This window comes from Moschus berezovskii, chromosome 8, assembly GCF_049115385.1.
Source record: "Moschus berezovskii isolate FMDL1 chromosome 8, NW_MosBer_1.0, whole genome shotgun sequence".
Classification (NCBI taxonomy): Eukaryota; Metazoa; Chordata; class Mammalia; order Artiodactyla; family Moschidae; genus Moschus; species Moschus berezovskii.
The window spans coordinates 47,585,207-47,608,381 of record NC_142467.1 but is presented as its reverse complement, the minus strand read 5'-3'; the positions used below and the strand labels follow the sequence as shown (position 1 = coordinate 47,608,381).

The 23,175-nt window shown below is 38.9% G+C and overlaps 1 pseudogene; it reads left to right on the top strand.

Moving 5' to 3' along the window:
* The first annotated feature begins 11,257 nt into the window (after nucleotides 1-11,257).
* LOC148777052 (small ribosomal subunit protein uS3 pseudogene) lies at nucleotides 11,258-11,840 on the top strand (annotated as a pseudogene).
* The last annotated feature ends 11,335 nt before the right edge of the window (nucleotides 11,841-23,175 follow it).

The following is a 23,175-nucleotide window of genomic DNA, read 5'->3' as shown; positions in this document are numbered from 1 at the left end:
GCAGTACATATTTTCAGTTATAAAATAAATAAGTCACAGGGGTGTGATAGAGCACAAGGGACACAGTCAACAATACTTTTGTATGGTAACAGATGCCTATTAGACTTACTGTGGCAATCTTTTCACAAGGTACTTGATTGTCAAAAAACTGCATTGTACACCTAAAACTAATATTCCAGGTTTCCTTCTTATATCATGTCCCTTGAAGAGCTTCCTGTAGCAATTATTTTAGAGCAGTGGTTTATTAAAATTTTTGTTTCATCTGAGAATCTCTTTGTTTTCATTCATGGAGGATATTTTTTTCTGAATACAGAATTCTGGTTTTGCAGTCATTTTCTTTTAGCACTTGAAATATATTGTTCTATTTTCTTCTTGGCTCCGTGGTTTCTAATGAGAAACATGCAGCTATTTGAATTTTTGTTCATCTATAAGTAATGCATAAATTTACTCTGCTTTCCATATTTTTCTTTGTGTTTAGTTTGTAGTGTTTGATTGTGATTTTCCCTGGTATGGATTTCTTCATGTTTATCCTGTTTTGTATATTCTGAAATTATTGAATTTGTAAGTTTATAAGTTTTCCCTCAAATTTAGGAACTTTTCAGTCATTATTTCTCCAAATATTTTTATTATGCTGTACCTTTTTTCATCTTATTCTGGTTCTTTGACATGAATATTTGACTCTTTGGCATTGTTCCACAAGTAACTGATACTCTCTTAACTTTTTCCCAGTCATTTTCCTCTATTTTTCACATTGCTGCTGCTGCTGCTGCTAAGTCACTTCAGTCGTGATCATTTTTATTGAGCTTTACATTTTAAAACTATTCCCTTTGTCATATTCATTCTGCTATTTGCCCATTTAGTGAATTTAATGATACTTTAGTTATTCTGTTTTTCATTTCTATTTTGTTCTCCTTTACATCTTCTATTTCTTTTCTTAAACTTTTAAACATTCCAGTCATTTCAAGAGTGTTCACAATTACTTGGAGATACTTTAAAGTCTGTCAGACAATTATAATATATGGGTCATCTGGGATTGATATTTCTTAATTGTCTTTTTCCACATGAAGTGAGGTTCTCCTGATTATTTAAAGGCCATGTAATTTTGGCATGTATTCTAGACTTCTTAAATTTTATTTTATGAGTCTAATTCTTATTTAAACCCTTCAGAGAATTTCATCACTTTTGTTTTAGCATGTATGCAGTCTGCTTGGGTTTAGGCCACAAGTCTTGAGCAGTTTTATATGGACAGTAGTCTCAGTGTCATCACTTCATGGCAAATAGATGGGGAAACTGTGGAAACAGTGTCAGACTTTATTTTTGGGGGCTCCAAAATCACTGCAGATTGTGAGTGCAGCCATGAAATTAAAAGACGCTTGCTCCTTGGCAGAAAAGTTATGACCAACCTAGACCACATATTAAAAAAGCAGAGACATTACTTTACCAACAAAGGTCTGTCTAGTCAAAACTGTGGTTTTTCCAGTAGCCATGTATGGATGTGAGAGTTGGACTTTAAAGAAAGCTGAGTGCCGAAGAATTGATGTTTTAGAACTGTGGTGTTGGAGAAGACTCTTGAGAGTCCCTTGGACTACAAGGAGATCCAACCAATCCATCCTGAAGGAAATCAGTCCCGAATATTCATTGGAAGGACTGATGCTGAAGCTGAAGTTTCAATATTTTGACCACCTGATGCAACAACCGACTCATTGGAAAAGACTCTGATGCTGGGAGAGAGTGAAGGCAGGAGGAAAAGGGGACAACAGAGGATGAGATGGTTGGATGGCATCACCGACTCAATGGACATGATTTTGAGTAAACTTCGAGAGCTGGTGATGGACAGGGAAGCCTGGCGCGCTGTAGTCCATGGGATTGCAAAGAGTTGGATAGGACTGAGCAACTGAACTGAACTGAACTGAACCAAATCTCAGTGTCAGTTCTGTGGTCAAAGCCTCTGCAGTGTTACTTGGACCTGTCCTTCATGTGTGTCACCTAGTGGGGAATTTATTTTTATTGGAAGGTAATTGCTTTACAATGTTGTGTTGGTTTCTGCTGTACGATGAAGTAAATCAACCACAGGTACACATATATGCCCTCCCTCTTGGACCTCCCTCTCATCCCACCCCCTCACCCCCCCCCCCCCCCGCCTCTAGGTCATCACAGAGCACTGAGCTGAGCTTCCGGTACTTTATAGCAGCTTCCTAGTAGGGCATTTGTCCCACTATAATTTAGTTCTCAAAGTCTTTGTATGCTGTTTAGAGTCAGATCCATACATGCTCAACCTAGTTTAAGTCCAGCAGTTCATAAACAACCATTATATTTCTGAGCTTTTTCCTCTCTACAATCTCCCCAGTACTTTTTTTTTTCCCTGGGGTTTTTTTCTCAATCTGGCAAGAAAGCTGAGACTAGTTCTTCTATTCTACGATGCAATTCTGGCGAAAGCATCACAGTTTAGGGCCAGGCAGTGGAAAGACAGAGGGGAAAAAATCACTCACTCTTAGGACCACAGTTCCTTTAACCACAGAGGGCAATAGTCTTCCCTTGGAGTTTTGGGTTCTGTGGCTCCTTATTGTCACTGCTGCCAATTGCTATGAGGTTGTTGGGAGGCCAGGACACAAGAGAACAGAGAACTCAAAAAACAGCAGGTTTCTACTCTCCTTTCCCACGCCTTAAGTCACTCCTAGAGGTCTTCTCTGGGCTCTCTCTTGGTCCAATTAGTTCCCACTTCCCAATTTTGAGCCATGTTGAATTTAGATAAGGGGATGATGCAGGAGGAAAATGAGTGTGGCAATTTTACTTCCAGTTGGGTGGTACTGGAAATTGTGCTCTCCTTCTTCAGTCTGTCTGCCACTATTGACTTGTTAGAGTCTTCAGTAACCACTGCATGAAACAAAGAAAACTGATCACCAAGGCTTGAGGAGGGGGTAAGTGGAGAGATGTTCAGTTGCTGTAAAATTTCAGTTATTCAAGATGAGTAAGTTCTAGAGACCTGCTGTACAACATAATTAGCAATACTGTGCTGTCCACTTACATTTTGTTATAAGGGTAGATCTCATGTGAAGTGTTCTAAAAAAGAAAAGGAGACACAAACTTCAGGCGTAATGGATATGTCCATTACTTTAATTGTGGAAATAGTTTCATAGGTGTATGCTTAAATGCAAACTCATTTGATTATGGGATTAAATATGTGCAGTGTTTTTGTATATCAATTATATCTCATTGCATGCGTGTGCCTTCAGTTGTGTCTGACTCTTTGCACCCACATGGGCTATAGCCCACCAGGCTCCTCTGTCCATGGAATTTTCCAGGCAAGAATACTGGAGTGGATTGCCATTTCATTATCCAGGGGATCTTCCTGACCCAGGGATTGAACCCATGTCTTTTGTGTCTACTGCTTTGGCAGGAAGGTTCTTTACCAACTGAGCCACCAGTTAAGATATAACTGCTCCATGCATTTTGCCCATATTTTTTTTGCCACATTTAGTAGGAGAGATAGAGTAGTGTGTGATTACTTTCTTACGCAGAACCAGAGACTCCCAACACCCATATGATCTTTTGTTTGCTGAGGGGCATGTGGTATATTTTTGAAACCTCATGGGCTTGTATGTATGAATCAGTTTCACCGCTGGTGGAGAGTCTTTACAATAGTAGGATACAGTTTCTTACCAGAGTTGTGTGACCAGCAATGCTTAGGAGGATGTCTACGTTATTCACTGTTACTCAGAAACTACGTTGAATCAATTATTACATAAAATCAATTAACTTCCCCTCTGGATAATTTCCATTAAGCCAGTCTAGGGGAAATCCACAGGTTTTGAATACAGTTATGAATAAAATGAAATAGTCATTTTGCATTCATCTCTTTACCAGGAAATCAAGAATAAGACCTGCACCTAAGTTAAATCCTCTTCTCGGAAGGAGAGTGAGGGAGGAAGGGAAAAAGGGAGGGAATTAAAGAAAGGACCTACATAACCAATTGTTAGAAGGTACTTAATGTCACTAAAATAATGTCTAAAATTAATTTCCTAAGGAGAAACTGCTAAAATACCTACAGAGGACCCTTCTGTAATTAGAGTTACATTAAATTTTTTAATATCATGATTTGACTATTACCCAATTTTAATTGGTAAATCAAGCTATGACCAACCTAGACAGCATATTAATAAGCAGAGACATTACTTTACCAACAAAAGTCCGTCTAGTCAAAGTTATGGTTTTTTTCCAGTAGTCATGTATGGATAAAAGAGTTGGACTATAAAGAAAGCTGAGCACTGAAGAATTGATGCTTTTGAACTGTGGTGTTGGAGAAGACTCTTGAGAGTCCCTTGGACTGCAAGGAGATCTAACCAGTCCATCCTAAAGGAAATCAGTCCTGAATATTCATTGGAAGGACTGATTCTGAAGCTGAAACTCCAATACTTTTGTCACCTGATGAGAAGAACTGACTCATTGGAAAATACCCTGATGCTGGGAAAGATTGAAGACAGGAGGAGAAGGGGATGACAGGATGAGACAATTGGATGGCATCACCAACATGATGGACATGAGTTTGAGTAGGCTCCGGGAGTTGGTGATTGACAAAAAAGCCTGGTGTGCTGCAGTCCATGAGGTTACAAAGAGTCGGACAAGACTGTGCGACTGAACTGAATAATTAATGGATAAATCAAGCAACTTCAAAACCACCTTTATTAATTTGATAGAATTTATTAGACAAATATCAAACTCCTGCAGTATGAAAATCTCTTGATAATGTGATGGGATGAAAAAAATGAGTGAAATAATTACTTTCCTCCAAGATAGAGGTTGACAGACTTTTTCTTGAAAGGGCCATATACTTAATGTTTTTGACTTTTCAGGCCATAAGGTCACAACCTCTAACTTAGTCAGGTAACAACACTGCTTACAGAAGTCTTCCTGGAAAAGGTAATGGCTGAGATAAATTCTGAAGTGAAAGTAAAGTTAGGTGAAGAATTATCATAGAGAAAAGGGCAGAGTTAAAGTACATTTCATTCAAAGGAGATAACATGAACAGAGTTATGGAGCTTTGTGTAAAGAATTACCCATAGATTTGTATTTTTCTGAAGCTTTAAAGAAAAGGCCAAGAATGAGTTGTTTTAAGCAGGTGTGGAGCTCAAGGGAGAGATGAAGTTGGAAAAATTGGTCACTTGGTATCCAGCAAACATGTTAGTCAAAGTTTCAATGTGTTCAGGTTTTCATTTTATAAAAATACCTCTGGGACCATGTAGAAGAATAGTTGGAAAAAAAAAAAAACAGCACAAGAGATAGTCACATTATTAGGAGGCTATTCAAAAGAGGATTGATATGCAAAAACAGTGTAGCCACGAAAGACATTAGAGGTACAAAATCAGATTCAAAAAGCATTTAGAAGACAAAATCATTATGATTTCTAATGACTGATTAGAAGAATAATTATACTGTTTATAAAGATGAGAGAATGATGAGAGTAAGGGATGAATCTTAGATTTACAACTTCATGCTACCACCATATGACATCTAGAATATTTATAGGAAAAATAAAAAAGAATTTGCAGGGGAGAACGTGAATTTAGACAAGCTGTGTTTCAGGCAGGTGAAGTTGATCAAACTGTGGTTGAATATACATAAATAAAGGGTTAAAAAAGAAGCATGAGTATATAAAGAGAGAGCAGCTTCTGGAGGGAAAGACTGAGGAATTCTCCAGTAAATTTAATTTCTCCAGTGATGTTGGACTACTTGATCTGAAAGTACAATCTGAGCATTGTAGAACTGATCCAAAATTATGAGCTTTCTAAATGTCTGTGGAACTCAAGTGAGAAGCAAGACAGGGGGAGAAAGCAAGAAATGTGCTGAGCACATTATCATTTCCCTGCTATCACTGGATTTTTTTTTTTTCCCCTGTCTGGGTATCTTACCTACAACAATGCTGGATTTTATGCTGTGACTTCCAACAGCCTTCAGATGATTCTTTCCTTTTCCTCTCTTTGTGATTTTAAGGCAAAACAAAACATCAGTATCTGATGGTAAACATTTTCCATCTTTAGTGAACAATAATTGGCAAATATAATTGTACGTATTCAAAGTATACAGTGTGGTGATTTGATATACATTGTGAAATATTCACCAAGATCAAGATAATTAATATATTCATCACCTCACATAGTTAACTCTGTGTGTGTATGTGTGTGTGTGTTAAAAATGCTTAAAATCTACTTTTAGCAACTTTCATTATAAAATGCTATATTAATTATATTCAAGATGCTGTACATTAGGTACTCAGAAATTATTCTTATAATTTAAGGTTTGTGCCCTTTGATCTGCATCACCACATTTCTTCCTCTACTTCAGTCCTTGGCAACCACAAATGTATTATCTGTTTCCATGAAATTGGCTTTTTTTTTCTTTTCTCTCTCTCTTTTTTTTTTACAGTTTCCACATGTATGTGATGCTTTTTGATTCCACATGTAAGTGAGGTATTTGCCTTTCTTTGAGTGGTTTATTTTACTTAACATAATGCATGCCAGGTCCGTCCATGTTGTTGCAAATGTCAAAATTTCTGTCTTTATGGCTGAATAACATTCCACTACATATATACAATATATGCAATATGAGACATAAGATATAGGATATATATACAGAGAGAAATCATGTATTATATACATATATATACAGGTGTTCCTCCACTTAAGTTGGTTTATATTCTGATAAACCCATCATCAGTTGAAAGTATCATAAGTCAAAATAAGTTTGTTACAACTAACCTATCAAACCTCACAGCTTAACCTAGCCTACATTAACTGTGCTCAGAACACTTACATTAGCCTACAGCTGAGCAAAATCACCTAACACAAAGTCTATTCTGTACTAAAGTGTTGAATATCTTATGTAGTTTATTGAATGCTATAATGAAAGTGAAAAACAGAATGGTTGTGAGAGCACAAAACCCCTATAAATATGAGGAGGGTACCCTCCTCATCCCACGGCTGGCTCACTGCCACTGCCCAGTATGACAAGAATGCGTGCATGCCAAGTAGCTTCAGTCATGTTTGACTCTCAGCAATCCTATGGACAGTAGTCTCCTCTGTCTAAGGGATTCTCCAGGCAAGAATACCAGAGTGGGCAGTCATGCCTTCCTCCAGGGGATCTTCCCAACCCAGGAATCGAACCTACTTCTTTTTAAGTCTCCTGCATAAGCAGGTGGGTTTTCTACCACTAGAGTCACCCTACAACATATTACTAGCCCAGGAAAAGGTTAAAATCAAAAATTTGAAGTTCTGTTTCCAGTGAATGCATATTACTTTCATGGCATTGTAAAACTGAAAAATATAAGCTGAACCATTATAAGTTGGGGATTGTCTGTATACATACATCTCATATCTTTCTTATCTATTCATTTTTGGAGGACATTTAGGTTGCTTTAATATCTTAGCTATTAGGAATAATCCTACAATGAACATGGATGTGCAGATATCTCTCCAAGATACTGATTTTGATTCCTTTAGATATATGGTGGTGGTTTAGTTGCTAAGTCATGTCCGACTCATATGAACCCATGGACTGTAGCCTGTGAGGCTCCTTTGTCCATGGAATTCTCCAGGCAAGAATTTTCTAGGTGGGTTGCCATTTCTTTCTCCAGGGGATCTTCCTGACCCAGGAATCGAACCTGGGTCTCTTGCATTGCAGGCAGATTCTTTACTGACTGAGTTATGAGGGAAGACCAATATATACCGAGGAGCAAGACTGATGGATCATATGGTAGTTCTTCTTTAAGTTTTTGAGGAGTAGCCATACTGTTTTCCAAAACGGCTATACCAATTTACATTACCACCAACAGTGTGTAAGATCCTCTTTTCCCCACATCCTCACCAGTATTTGTTACGTCTTGTCTGTTTGATACATAGCTGGCTTCCCTGGTGGCTTAGATGGTAAAGAATCTGCCTGCAGTGTGGGAGACCTGGGTTTGATCCCTGGGTCAGGACGATCCCTTGGAGAAGGGAATGGCAACCCACTCCAGTAGTCTTGCCTGGAGAATCCCATGGACAGAGGAGCCTGGTGGGCTACACCCTTTTGGGTCACTAAGAGTCAGACCCAACTGAATGACTAACACTTTCATTTTCACTTTCTATCTTAACAGGTGTGAAGTGATATCTTATGATGCTTTTGAGTTACATTTCACTGATGATTTGTGATGCTGAGCACCTTTTTATATATCTATTGCCCATTTGAATGCATTTGGAAAAATGTCTGTTTGGGTTCTTTGGCCATTTTTTGTTTGTTTTTGCTCTTGAGTTGTATGAGTTCTTTATATATTTTGGCCATTAAACCCTTTTAAATGTATATTTTGCAAGTATCATATCCACTTCTGTAGGTTGTCTTTTGATTTATTGTTTACTTTGCAGAAATTTTTTAGTTTGATACATTCTCATTCACTTATTCAAGAAATCATTGCCAAGGAAATTTTTTTTTCTGTCTTCTTCTAGAATTTTTATGGTTCTAGGTCTTACATTTAAGTCCATTTTGAGTTAAGTTTTATGAGCAGTATAAAGTAAGTGTCCAGTTTTGTTTCTTTGCATGTGACCATCAAGTTTTCTCAACAGCATTTATTGAAGAAAGTTATCCCTTTCTTATTGGATGTTCTTGGGTACTGTCCAAAACAAACTGACCATATATGCATGGATTTATATCTGGACTCTCTGTTCTGACCCAATGACCTATTTGTCTGTTTTTATGCCAGAACCATATTATTTTGATTACTACAGCTTTGTAATATAGCTTAAAATCCAGAAGTGTCTACATTTAAAAATGTATCATCACAAATAATAGTATGGTAATATACTAGTTTGAGAGCATGAGAGCTGATGTCAAGAAAGTAAGCTTGAGCAAGTATTTTCAATGTAGTCTTTCTCATGGAGAAGGAAATGGCAACCCACTCCAGTGTTCTTGCCTGGAGAATCCCAGGGACGGGGGAGCCTGGTGGGCTTCCATCTATGGGGTCACACAGAGTCGGACACGACTGAAGTGACTTAGCAGCAGCAGCAGCAGCATCAGCAGCAGCAGTCTTTCTCAAGTTATTTTATTGCCATCTGCTTGAAAATTACAGCTGTACCTCAGCACATAAATATAGGGATTGGAGCTTCTCTGGTGGCTCAACCAGTAAAGACTCTGTCTGCAATGCAGGTGGGGCCGGGTTTGATCTCTGGGTCAGGAAGATTCCTGGAGAAGGGAATGGCTTTCCACTCCAGTATTCTTGCCTGGAGAATTCCATGGACAGAGAAGCCTGGTGGGCTACAGCCATGGGGTCTCAAAGAGTCAGACGTGACCGAGTGACTAACACACACACACACACAGAGGGATTAGGAATGTGTCCTCTAGTGTTGGGAGACAGAAAGCTTGCACAATAATAAGCAGTGGTCCTGGCAAAACAAATAACATGCTCTTTTCTTGATATACACAAAATAAAACAAAGCAAACCTCAAGGAAAACCAGACTCCGGATTCAGTTATACCACTACCCTGCACTTTATTAACTCTGCTTAATTCTTCCTACTTTGTCATCTCTAATTCCTAATCCAGAAGACCAATATATCTGGAATAAATAGAAATCTTTTCAGTTCATTGTACTTGACCTTGAGGTAGATCTTGATTTTCAGATGTCATAGGAACTGTTTCTACTCAGCAAATACATTTCATTCATAGGAATCCATACTTAATCACAAATCATCAAACTGAAAAACCCACGGACAGATATGAAAGAGATAAACTGTCCTCCCCTATCCAATTTTATTTTCTTTTTATGCTTTAGAGACATAAATTCATTTTGACTTTCATGAAGAGACTGGAGTTAACAGTTGTTTGCCTAGAGTCATCCTAATGGATGTGTGAGTTTTCAAGTTGTTGAATGTGGATTCAAATGTCAGCTCTTGCACTTAACTATGATTAATGTCTAAACTGAGAAATTTAGATGTTTAAGTTCATTTTCCTTTTTCATATATATATATATAGTTAATTTAACATAAATTAAAATTCATAGAATTTTTGTCAAGATTCAAACAAAATTTTGTAGTTGTTATTAGCTTTTTTCAGAAGTGAAAAAAATGAAAGGTACATGAAGTTAAGTATGCTATACAATCATGTTCTTTAATAACACATAGCGTATTTGTACTCAGAATATTTCAGTGTCATATGTTCTTTTGATCTCCTTTCTGTATGGGAAAACAAAACTTAGGTTTAATTCATGTGTGTTTTGTGTATTAGTCGCTCAGTTGTGTCTGACTCTTTGCAGTCCCAGGGACTGTAGCCCACCAACCTCCTCTGTCCATGGGATTATCCAGGCAAGAATACTGGAGGGGGTTGCATTTCCTCCTCCAGGGAATCTTCCCATCCCAGAGACTGAACCCTGATCTCCTGCATTGCAGGCAGACTCTTTACCACTTGACCCCCCCTCTAAACTGTTGAGTCAGGTCAACAGAATTGGAATGAGATGAGGTTGGCGTATTTCCTGCCCTATAGGAATTTTTGTTCAGATAAATACTTTCTTCCCCTCTGACTTGAAAGGTTTACACACATGCTAATGTGTGTGCGCAGATATACTTAGCAGAGACAGCCAGTCTGGCAAGAAGCCAGAGGCAATCCCAAGATTCGAGTCAGTGCCACTTCTAAATTCAATTGCCCTGAGCTGACTTAAATCCATCTTTCTTCATATCCGAGGCAGGGTCTTTGCAGAGACATGGTAGTTCTGAGTCTGTGGCCTCATCTGGTACAGAACTGTTCTCTAATGAAAGGCCTGGAGCCAGAGACCTCACTTCCTTTCCCCAGAGTCTTCACAGATGGCAGAGAGGATTTCTGTTTCACAAAGCAAAAGGGCATGCTATCACAACTACAGTGTCTGCTTCTCAATTCAATAAAGCAAATTCAAAACCCAGTGTCCCTCGCTGCTGGCATTGTCACAGTGACTGTGTATTTTCAACATGGTTGTGTCTCCTTTGTGGTGACTGTGTTTAACTCACTGCAGGATCAGACTCTTGCGTGCATGGGAGTGGTGCTGCAGAAACCGTTGTCCTTTCCGTTTATGTACTATACAGGGATGATCATTAGAATTCCATAGGTTCACCTTCCTTTATAAATGAGGAATCTGAGGCCCAGCAGATTAGCAACTTTCCTAAATTTATACATAAGCTGGTGGAGGTATTAAAATGGCAGCCACAAGAGATCTGTGTGCCACTGCCCAGGCAAAATCTCTGCATTGCAAATTTGCTGTCTGGAGGGCCTGCTATGGGGTGCTCTGTTCGTCATGGAGAGTGGGGCCAAAGACTCTGAGGTCACGGCGTCTGGGAAATTCTGTGGACAGAGGGCTAAATCCATGAAGACTATGGATGGCCTAATGATCTGCACTGGGGACCTTGTTAACTGCTATGATGATGTCACCATGTACCATGTCATGCTAAGACAGGGTGCATTGGGCATCAAGTGAAGATTATGCTGTCCTAGGACCTAAATGATAAAATTGGCCGTAAAGAAGCCCCTGCCTGACCATGGGAGCATTGTGGACCTAGAGTTGAGACACTGCCAACAACTGTCTCAGAACAGAAGGACAGGAAGCCAGAGTTGCCTGCTATTATGCCCCAGCAGTATGCCTGGCATAACAGGGTCTCCCTGACAGCTGGATCTGGAGAGTCTGCATGTTGGTCTATAAAGACCTTTAGTAAAATCTGTTCAAAAAATGAAAAAAAATTGAGATCTCACACAAGAGTCTCAGGTTGTATTTTCCATTTACTCATCTCTAATCATCACTTATTTTACTCTGAAGCAGTGTTTGTTTCAGACCAGAGTTTCTCCAAGTATGACCCCTGAGAAATTTGCATTAGAATCTCCTTGTGTGCCAGTTAGAATGCAGATTCTTGGACCCTGCTCCAGGACTACTATTTTCATGCCCTGAAATTGGGGAAATTTGCATTTTAAACATGTACCTGAGATGACTCCTATGAAATACAGTGTTTTTACTCTTTATTTTGAAACAATGTTAGACTTATAGAAGAGTTGCAAAGATAGTACAGAAAATTCTCATGAATATTTCATCCAGCTTTTAATGTTAGCATTTTACTTAATAATACAGTCAGTTCAGTCGCTCAGTCGTGTCCGACTCTTTGCGACCCCAAGAATCACAGCACGCCAGGCCTCCCTGTCCATCACCAACTCCCGGAGTTCACTCAAACTCATGTCCATCGAGTTGGTGATGCCATCCAGCCATCTTATTCTCTGTCGTCCCCATCTCCTCCCGCCCCCAATCCCTCCTAGCATCAGACTCTTTTCCAGTGGGTCAACTCGTCGCATGAGGTGGCCAAACTATTGGAGTTTCACACCTATCCAAAAATCATATCATTGGACCATTATTTCTACCAACCATGAATTTTATTCATATTTCACCATTTCTTTTCATTAATTATCTTTTTGTTGTTCTGAGATCCTATTTAGGGTCCCACATTGTTTTTAGTTGTTATGTATACCAAATTTTGGATTTCCCAGGTGACTCAGTGGTAAAAAATCTGCCTGCACTGCAGGGGACCCAGCTTCAATTACTGGGTTGGGAAGATCCCCTGGAGAAGGAAATGGCAACCTGCTCCTGTATTCATGCCTGGGAAATCCCATGGACAGAGGAGCCCAGAAGGCTACAGTCCAGGAGGTCGCAATGAGTTGGACATGACTTAGTGACTAAACAGTAACAGCTACAGTGGCTGAATTCTGGCTCTGAAGGCAGCCAAAGGCCCAATTCAAGTACTGATATAAGTATATTTAAATTCAAGCTACAATGACAGTATTCTTAATAATTGTACAGAGATTCAATCACCTAGAAATAGAACTGAAGGAGACATAAAAGACCATTCAGCCTCTGATTTTATGGATAGAATTCCTAGAGGAGAAGTGTGAGCAAGCTGATGGAAATATTGGAACTAGAATCCATTTCACTGGGCCCCGGATTTCCTTGTAAGTTCCTTAAGCACTTTCCTGATATTATAGCTTTTCCCCTTTATTCTCAAAGTGAGGATCATGAAAAGTTTTTTAAAAAGTCTTTCTGTTTTTTTTTTTTTTTAGTCCTGGTTGCAGGTCACGAGGCATCTGATCTTCATCCAAAGATAGATCACTGAGATAAGCTTCAGAAACAAACTTAGGGTGTTCTTTAAGAATTCAATTAAATTTTACATTAATATCACATAACAGCAAGGAACTATCCAAGAAATGAGCCTTACTACCTCCATTGGTAGACTGCCATTAACAAACTGGGATTTAACATTTATTGAAACATCCTTTTCTCCCTAAAATCACCCTCATTTTTACCAAATATAACCAAATTAAGACTTGTTTAAAAAATAGATCTGTTCTCAATAAACTTGACCTGATTATTTATATAACCATAGACCCTTTTATTTTTGCTGAGACTTTTATGGAGTCTCAAACTTAACTTTTTTTAAAATTTTTTTTTTTATTGGAGGCTAATTATTTTACAATATTATATTGGTTGGTTTAAAAAAAAAAAAAAGACATAATTTAAAGGACTGTCTCCAACCTGGATGGAAGGACTTTTTTCAGAAGAAACTACACTACACCAGGATGAGAAGACGACAACATCAGAGGAAGAAAGCTTGCCCAAGATGCTGGACCTGATTCGTATGATCATTTATAATGTTTTCTTGACTTCTTAGCTCTCTGCATATAAATCAAATGCTTTTCTACCATAGGCCTGATTCTATGCTAGTTTTAGAAATTAATCCAATTGTCGGGTTTGTAGACATGTAAAAGCTCATTCTGCTTATACAAAAACTCTGTTAGACGTGTGCCATCCTAATGTCATTAAACCATGGCAACAGTCTGCTTCTAAATTGGAAAATTAAAAACAATAGCTGGAAATCAGAGTCAGGGCTATGGGAAATCCAAGATGGCTGCTTGACTTTTCCCAGCTCCCTGACAAACCTCATTTTTTATTTGATGGGTTAAAGCCTCCCTGGCTACAGGGCCTCCATAATGAAAAATCACGGAATATTAAGTTTTGTAAATTGTTAAATTAAGTTTCTAGTTTTGTTAATGTATAGTGTTTACTAAGACTCACTGCTGAGACAGTTCCTTGTTACGTGATACTGCTAAAAGATTTAATTAAGTTATTAAAAAGGACACTCTAGGTTAGTTTCTAAGGCTTATCTCAGTAACCAATCTTCAGATAAAGGTCGGATGCTCCATAATGTACAACCAGGAGATTAACACCAGACTATAATCATTTAACGAATGAAGTCAGGTGACTTGGGGTATACCAGGCTTTATCTAATGAAAGTTCTTGATTTATAATTCTTATTTTACTAATAACTGCTAGTTATGGCTATATTATTTCTATGTCACTTGTTTCACTGAGCCTGTGATATAATGCTGAACTGACAGTTCCATATGAGATCAATAATTGTAATAATGTGACTCTGGGTATGGGAAAATGCAACAAGAGGAAATATTTTCCTGGACCAGGAAGCTAGTAAGACAGTGGTCCAGAGACTTTTGCTACTTGTAAGGCCTGGTCCAATTTTAGCACACTGAGTGGCCCATCACTTCCCTAGACCTGGGAATGAGCCTTCCCAGCACCGCGGGACACAATGGCCATGAAATGGTGTCACATGGTCAGATATGTGGCTATGAAGGGACCCTGCTGACTGGAAGTTGGTACTTGCCAGCTGCCTCTACAAAGATTACATCATGACCATTGCAAGCTGCTGACCTTCAACAACCCCTGAAAGAAGTTCAGGGTGAAAATCAGGAATGAGGCACTCTGTGCTCTGGAAAAAAAAAACAAAACTGGCAGAACAGGCCTTCAGATAGTTAGATCTTTTCAGAAAAAGGTTTTATGAGTTTCAATTCTTGCATCTTCTCATACCTAGAAAAACACTGATGTCATTAATGGTGAAATCTGCTTTGGCTATTAAAAAAATTTTTTTTTTTTTTTTTTTTTTTACAATTAAAAGTCAAAATAGAGTAGCTATGGTTCAGACATCCTGGGAAATAACTATTTCCAAGATATCCTGAAAAATGATATTATGGGTGTGATTTCAGATTAGACACTGTGACCTAATGTAGAACTTAATGCTCCTGTAATGCATTTTTGCTTCTGTACTTTGCTTGCTGCTCGTAAAACCAAAGTTACTCCATTTTGAGATAAGGTTGTTTTTAAGTAAAGATTCCTAAAATTGTTTTGGAAAAAACAAATAAATAATAAAAAGAAAAAAAGAAACTTGTCATATCACTGAAACTGATAATTATATAGAGGCGAAAAATGTGGGTTTTGATATTTATCATCTCCGTTTTTTCTTTAAGCATTTTGGAAATAAATTTATATAGATTGAAAAAAAAAAAGTCTTTCTGTGATTTCATATGGTTTTCCACTTATCCATGAGAGGAACATGAGAAATCTAGTTTCCCCCAATTTGATGATCAGGGAACATATTCAGAGAGGAAAAACTAAGGTCCTCAAGGTTCCACGGCAAGCATACTGCTGAGCTCTATCCATACCTCTACAAGCTGATCCTGAATTAGTGCCTTTATGCAGTATGCCACACACCTCCTCTGGCCCTGAATTTATACACTCTGTGCTGAAGTGAATATTTTGTGTATTCAACTAGAACATTTGGAGGAGTGAGTATTTATAAACAAATTTAAACAGGGGACCCAAATGGGGAAACGTTGGCTTATTTAGCAATTACAAATGGGAGACATGACTGTGGGAAGGGAACTGACATAAATCAGCATGGATATCTGTTCCCCAGTGGAAAAGACTAGATAATTCTAAGGTGTTTTTTTTTTTTTTTTTTTTTTAAATTTAGGTACCTCATTCTTTGTCTGTCCTGAGAATGAAATGAATGACTCCTATATCTCCTGTCATTGTTCACAACTTGGCATGTTTCTGGAAAAAAAAAAAATTGTTTATGGGGGAAATCAGGATAATTTAAGACCCTGTTACACACATAGCTACCGACAAAGTTGTATACAGAAAATATAGAATTCTATTCCATTTTTTACCACTAAAACTAGTTTATGCCTATACACAAGTACACAAGTAATTGCTTTTTTTTTTGGATGCTGTGCCACAGCCCGAATGTAAATGAGAAGATGAGAATTGATCCATCATGAGGGATTACGGTGGGAAGGAGTTGGTAGGTTAAGCCTACCTGTTGTGTGGATTGATGGCGGTATATTCACATGAAAGGCTATCACCCTTTGCCTGTGTTGGCCATGATTCCCAATGTCTTGCTTCAACTCTGTTTCCTCTGAGTTGGATGAAATCTCATGCATACCTTTGTTTTTATTGATTCCTTTAAAGTCATAACTAGGGTAGAAATATTCTCCTGCTGTCCAGTCAACTGTGGCTGTGCTTTCAGGCCTTGGCTGAATTCTTATACTTCTTAAATTTCCAGGACTGAAGTGTTTCTCAGCAAATAGAATGAAGAGGCTTTCTCTTCTGTGAGGTTTTAGATCACAGACATTTTGGTTCTTTGGCAGAGCCATATGAAGCATTCATCTATCAAATCTAGTGACTCAAGTGTGGGAGGCAACCTTGGTGAATTAGGAGATATGTGAAGTGTGACTTTCTTGTCCAGCCTTTAAGTAAGAAACATAGGCTCAAGGGGTTTTCCTGCCAATAGGATTTGCCTTCTAACAATGGAACTTAGAAGATCCATTAGCCCAGAAAAATATATCTTTAAAAGTAAAACTTCTGAAGGGTACCTGGGATTCTGAAATATATTGTTAGTTAACCTGGATATACCCCCAGAGCCAACACAGTGGGCATTTATTTTTCACTATATAGTTAAAATTAGCTCCAGGAGTTATTTTGGTAATTTTACTTAGATTTGAAATACATGACATAAACAAATTGGCTTTTTCTCTCCTATATTACTTCCTTTTCATACCAGGACCATAGTTACAGATAGTGGTGACACCATAATTTCCCTATGGGAGAGTCTTAAATGGCCTGGTAAACTTGTCTTGATATTGACACATTGTTTGACTTTAATATACTCACTTGAGGTAGCTAGAGTAGAGAGTCACCTTGCCAAGAATGGAGACAAGTATATATATTACTTGCTTTGACTTTTCTCTAATTTGATGAGGACATTAAATTCAAAGATGGAGGTTAGGTAGTAAATGTTCCAAGGTCACAGAAGGGTTGGGTTTGAAAATCAAGTCTCAATTTCTGAGGAAAGCAAATCCTTTCCCATAAAGCAAGTACTTAACCTTATAGCTTCAATAGAAGAGAATCTCTGCTTTCTAAGGTGAGTACCCTTTCTCCAAGGCCAGTTAAAGACTGAGTGCATTGCCATCCTACTGATTCTACAGAACATTTTGTGCAGTTCTCTAAGGTGTGCAAAAGGTTTTTATTTGTGGGTCCGATTTGAGCTTCTTAGCCTACAGTATTTTACAGGTATTCTAAATGAAAGGGTGATTTCTATTTAGAAGCACAAGTATTTTGTGAGTCATAGAGAAGAAAAAGAAAGGCAATAGAAGAAGATTCTGTCCTAGAATTATATAATTTCAAGGTGTTATGTAAAAGGAAAGTTTAGTAGAACTAGTGGATCAATGAAGACTAACAAGGCAGCCAGGTCTCATCTCAGAGAGCAGTTAGGCTCTCAAGTCAGTATGTGAGGCAAAAGGAGTCTCGTTAAAACCACCCTTGAAAATACCTATGCAGGTGGCACAATACCTGAAAAGTCCAACCAGAACTTCTTCCAGTTTTTCCTCCAGACAGAAGAGGTGCTTATTTTCCAGTGTCACCTCCAGCGACAGAACCTCTTTATTTGCATGAATACGAAGTATTTTCAGGGTTGTGTTAAATGGAAGAAAGTGCAGTACGTCTTTGAAGATGAATCACATACAACCTTATAAGATGCTTACCCAGGAGGGAAGTTGCAGTCAGGTGAGGAGGGGACCTTCTGAGGAATAGTCACTTTAAGTCCCCGCTGAAGGGAATGGTGTGTGGAATCACACTCTCCTGTTCTCTCTCTCTCATCTTTTCACTTATTGCTCTTCCTCACTGCCCAAGAATGAGTCTAACTGAATATGTCTAAATGCATGTCAGATAGTTCAGTCGCTCAGTTGTGTCTTTCTCTTTGCGACCCCATGAACCACAGCATGCCAGGCCTCCCTGTCCATCACCAACTCCTGGAGTTTACCCAAACTCATGTTCATTGAGTCGGTGATGCCATCCAACCATCTCCTCCTCTGTCATCCCCTTCTCCTCCCGCCCTCAATCTTTCCCAGGTTCAGAGTCTTTTCAAATGAGTCAGCTCTTCACATCAGGTGGCCAAAGTATTGGAGTTTCAGCTTCAACATCATTCCTTCCAATGAACACCCAGGACTGATCTCCTTTAGGATGGACTGGTTGGATCTCCTTGCAGTCTAAGGGACTCTCAAGAGTCTTCTCCAGCACCACAGTTCAAAAGCATCAATTCTTCGGCGCTCAGTTTTCTTTATAGTCCAACTCTCACATCCATGTGACTACTGGAAAAACCATAACTTTGACTAGAGAGACCTTTGTCAGCAAAGTAATGTCTCCACTCTTTAATAGTCCGTTTAGGTTGGTCATAACTTTTCTTCCAAGGAGCAAGCGTCTTTTTATCACATGGCCACAGTCACCATCTGCAGTTATTTTGGAGTCCCCCAAAATAAAGTCTGTTACTGTTTCTACTGTTTTCCTATCTATTTGCCATGACGTGATGGGACCGGATGCCATGATCTTAGTTTTCTGAATGTTGAGTTTTAAGCCAACTTTTTTCACTCTCCTCTTTCACTTTCATCAAGAGGCTCTTTAGTTCTTCTTCACTTTCTGCTGTAAGGGTGGTATCATCTGCATATCTGAGGTTATTGATATTTCTCCTGGCAATCTTGATTCCAGCTTGTGCTCCCTACATCCCAGCGTTTCTCATGATGTACTCGCATATCAGTTAAACAAGCAGGGTGACAATATACAGCCTTGATGTACTCCTTTTTCTGTTTGGAACCAGTCTGTTCCATGTCCAGTTCTTTATTTTTTTAATTTTAATTAGAGGCTAATTACTTTACAATATTGTATTGGTTCTGCCATACATTGACATGAATCCGCCCCGGGTGTACACGTGTTCCCCATCCTGAACCCCCCCTCCCACCTCCCTCCCCATATCCTCCCTCTGGGTCATCCCAGTGCACCAGCCCCGAGCATCCTGTATCATGCATCGAACCTGGACTGGCAATTCATTTCACATATGATAATATACAAATTTCAAAGCCATTCTCCCAAATCATCCCACCCTCACCCTCTCCCACAGAGTCCAAGAGACTGTTCTATACATCTGTGTCTCTTTTGCTGTCTCGTATACAGGGTTATCATTACCATCTTTCTAAATTCCATGTATATGCGTTAGTCTACTGTATTGGTGTTTTTCTTTCTGGCTTACTTCACTCTGTATAATAGGCTAAAGTTTCATCCACCTCATTAGAACTGATTGAAATGTATTCTTTTTAATGGCTGAGTAATGCTCCATTGTGTATATGTACCACAGCTTTCTTATCCATTCGTCTGCAGATGGACATCTAGGTTGCTTCCATGTCCTGGCTATTACAAACAGTGCTGCGATGAACATTGGAGTACATGTGTCTCTTTCAATTCTGGTTTCCTCGGTGTGTATGCCCAGGAGTGCGATTGCTGGGTCGCATGACAGTTCTATTTCCAGTTTTTTAAGGAATCTCCACACTGTTCTCCATCGTGGCTATACTAGTTTGCTGTTGCTTTCTGACCTGCATTACAGGTTTCTTAAGAGGCAGGTCAGGTGGAGAAGAAATTAAAAACCAGGTTTTTAAAAAAAATTTCATTAATTAATTATGACCGCACTGGGTCTTCATTACTGCATCTGCCTTCTCTAGTTGTGGCAAGCAGGGGCTACTCCTTGTCATGGAGTATGGGCCCTAGAGTGTGCAGGCCTCAGTATTGTGGCTCATGGGCTTCAGTAGTTGTGGTACCCAGGCTTAGTTGCCACAAGGCATGTGGAATCTTCCAGAAGCAGGGATCAAACTCATATCCCCTGCTTTGGAAATTGGATTTTTAATCACTGGAACACCAGGCAAGTCCAAAACCCAGGTTTTAACTCTGGTTCTAGTCTGATGTTTCTCAACAACCCCACTTCTGTCTCACCTCTTCCCTTTCTTCTACACATAGTTTGTGTCTCTGTATGGACACTCAAGAAAGCACTCATGTTAACCAGAGTCTTACCCCTATGGTGTTCACAGACTTAGTAGGGAAGAAAGAAATTAAAAACAGCAAATAATTGCTAATAGATTTATTCCATGAAGAGGAAATTACTTCGCCAACAAAGGTCCGTCTAGTCAAGGCTATGGTTTTTCCCGTGGTCATGTATGGATGTGAGAGTTGGACTGTGAAGAAAGCTGATCGCCGAAGAATTGATGCTTTTGAACTGTGGTGTTGGAGAAGACTCTTGAGAGTCCCTTGTACTGCAAGGAGATCCAACCAGTCCATTCTAAAGGAAATCAATCCTGGGTGTTCACTGGAAGGACTGATGCTAAAGCTGAAACTGCAATACTTTGGCCACCTCATGTGACGAGTTGACTCACTGGAAAAGACTCTGATGCTGGGAAAGGTTGGGGGCTGGAGGAGAAGGGGACGACAGAGAATGAGATGGCTGGATGGCATCACCGATTCTGTGGACATGAGTTTGAGTGAACTCCGGGAGTTGGTGATGGACAGGGAGGCCTGGTGTGCTGTGATTCATAGGATCGCAGAGAGTCGGACATGACTGAGTGACTGAACTGAACTGAAATGAACTGAAGCAATCATATAACCAACCTAATGACATCAGGTTTGGGTTGGGGGGAGCAGAACTCATGCTATTTGATACTTGTGAGACTTCCAGCACATCACCTCAATATCTCAGTTTTTATTTCCTCAGCAACTGTATATCTGTTGTTGTAAGAATTCAATTGAATAGGGTAGCCTGTTAGTTGGAACATAAATTATTTGCATATCATTGCCCATATATCCTGTGTCCACATTTTTACTGGGCTATGCCAGAAATTCCTGAGAGGTATAAGATACAGACTTGCTTCTTTTTTTCTGCATGGAAAATCAGATTAGTTCATGGGAACAATAAAGCAATTATATCATAAGGCTTAAGCAAAGCATGTCACATGAGTCCAAAGAAGGGAGCAATCCACCAAGGAGAGTGGAAATATAGGGCAGACTTCAAATAGTTGACTGTGTTTTATCTAGAGGGGACAATGAGTATTGTGGGGCGTTATAAGAGGGGACATGGAATATAATGCGTATATGTGTAAGGATGCTATCACATTGGACTAACAAATCATAGGTATAATAGGATAATATTAAAGTTAGGGCAAGCCATTATGGATCCAGATGACTGGATTTTCACTACACTGATTTTTTTCCTTGCAAAAATTTTTATTTTGTTTTTTTTTCAAAGTGAGTCAGCTATGCATAACATATATCCCCTCCCTCTTGAGCCTCTCTCCCACCTCCCAATCCCACCCTTCTAGGTCATCACAGAGCACCCAGCTGAGCTCCCTGAGTGCACTGATATTTCTTACCATAACTTTAAAGACAACAAAATGCCCAGTTTCTAATTATAGACAATTAAAAAGTGCTACATTATTATAATGTCCCTATTAGTAAATACAAGTGAGTGAGAATGTTTTCTCTACTGCTCTTTTTTATTTTCTCTATGGCTAGTTTTTGGGATAGTCATGCATGCCTTTAGAGATAGGTTCTTTATATCCTTCTTTTCTCATATTTCAAGGTTGTTTGCTGTCTTATAAATTACCTTACTATTCCATAATTCTGCAATTCAAAGGGAGACAGAAACAGTTTTTGAGATTCTTATATGAATCCTATAGACCATATAATTGTTCTTAATGTAAAAAATGATTCCTCCTTTCTATCAAATTTCTCCACTGCCAGTCAAGGCATTTACTAAAATGGAGAGCTTTATAATCATACCAATCTTTGAAGGTGTGTGAAATTCATTCATAACTAGTTTTATTTTCTTAATGCTCACAGTGTACATTTTATAGATCACACAGTAGAGCATATAATTAAATGCTGCCTTGGATTGTGTTCTGTGAGATTGGTTGGTTACTTCTCTAGGTTCAAAAATATTTTAGTGCTAAATCCTATATGACCTTTGCATTTCCCACTTAAAATGTCTAACAGAGAGCTAAGCATATATTTTGAAAAATTTTCATTGTTTGACATTTAGTTGGACACTGTGTTCATGTTTCTTAATTGATGAGATACCTGACACATATTAAGCTATTAATAAATACCAGTCTGGTGCTTCCTTGGTGGCTCAGTGGTAAAGAATCCACCTGCCAGTGCAGGAGGCTTGGGTTCGATCCCTGGGTCAGTAACATCCCCTGGAGAAGGAAATGGCAATACACTCCAGTATTTTGCATGGAAAATCCCATAGACAGAGGAGCCTGGCAGGCTATACTCCATGGGGTTGCAAAAGAGGTGGACATAACTTAGCAACTAAACAACAACAAATACCAGTTGAAAGGATGATTAAATTTGGTCAAAAGACATGAAGGGGCTCAGCATGTCATCATCTTGAATATCTTCACATTAGGCTAAAGGAAAACAGTGATTATCTTTAACAATGTGTCTTCTGCCTACTCTGAATTTCAATCCCAGCTCTAGCACTTAATAGGTATAAAGTAGATCTCTCAAAATACGGGCAGTAATGGTATCTACCACATGGAATTATAAAGATTAAATGAAACAATGCATTTAAAGTAGTTTGTGCACTCTTAGAATGTTACTAGCACTCATTAAATGTTAATATTATCTTCAAGAGTCCCAGTATCAGTTCAGTTCAGTTGCTCAGTCGTGTCCGACTCTTTGCGATCCCATGAATCACAGCACGCCAGGCCTCCCTGTCCATCACCAACTCCCGGAGTATAGAATGATTTTATTTTTAATGCTTAATTTGGTAGGGGACTTTTTCAATATATTATTTTCAGAATTAATCAACTCTCCATAATAGTCCAATTCAGGCTTTTTCCCCTGAGAATTATTATAGCTGCGGATAAGACCTCTGTGGTCTTAATTATTACCTGACCAGCCCACTTTAGCTAAATTAGAGCTCTGCATGGAAAT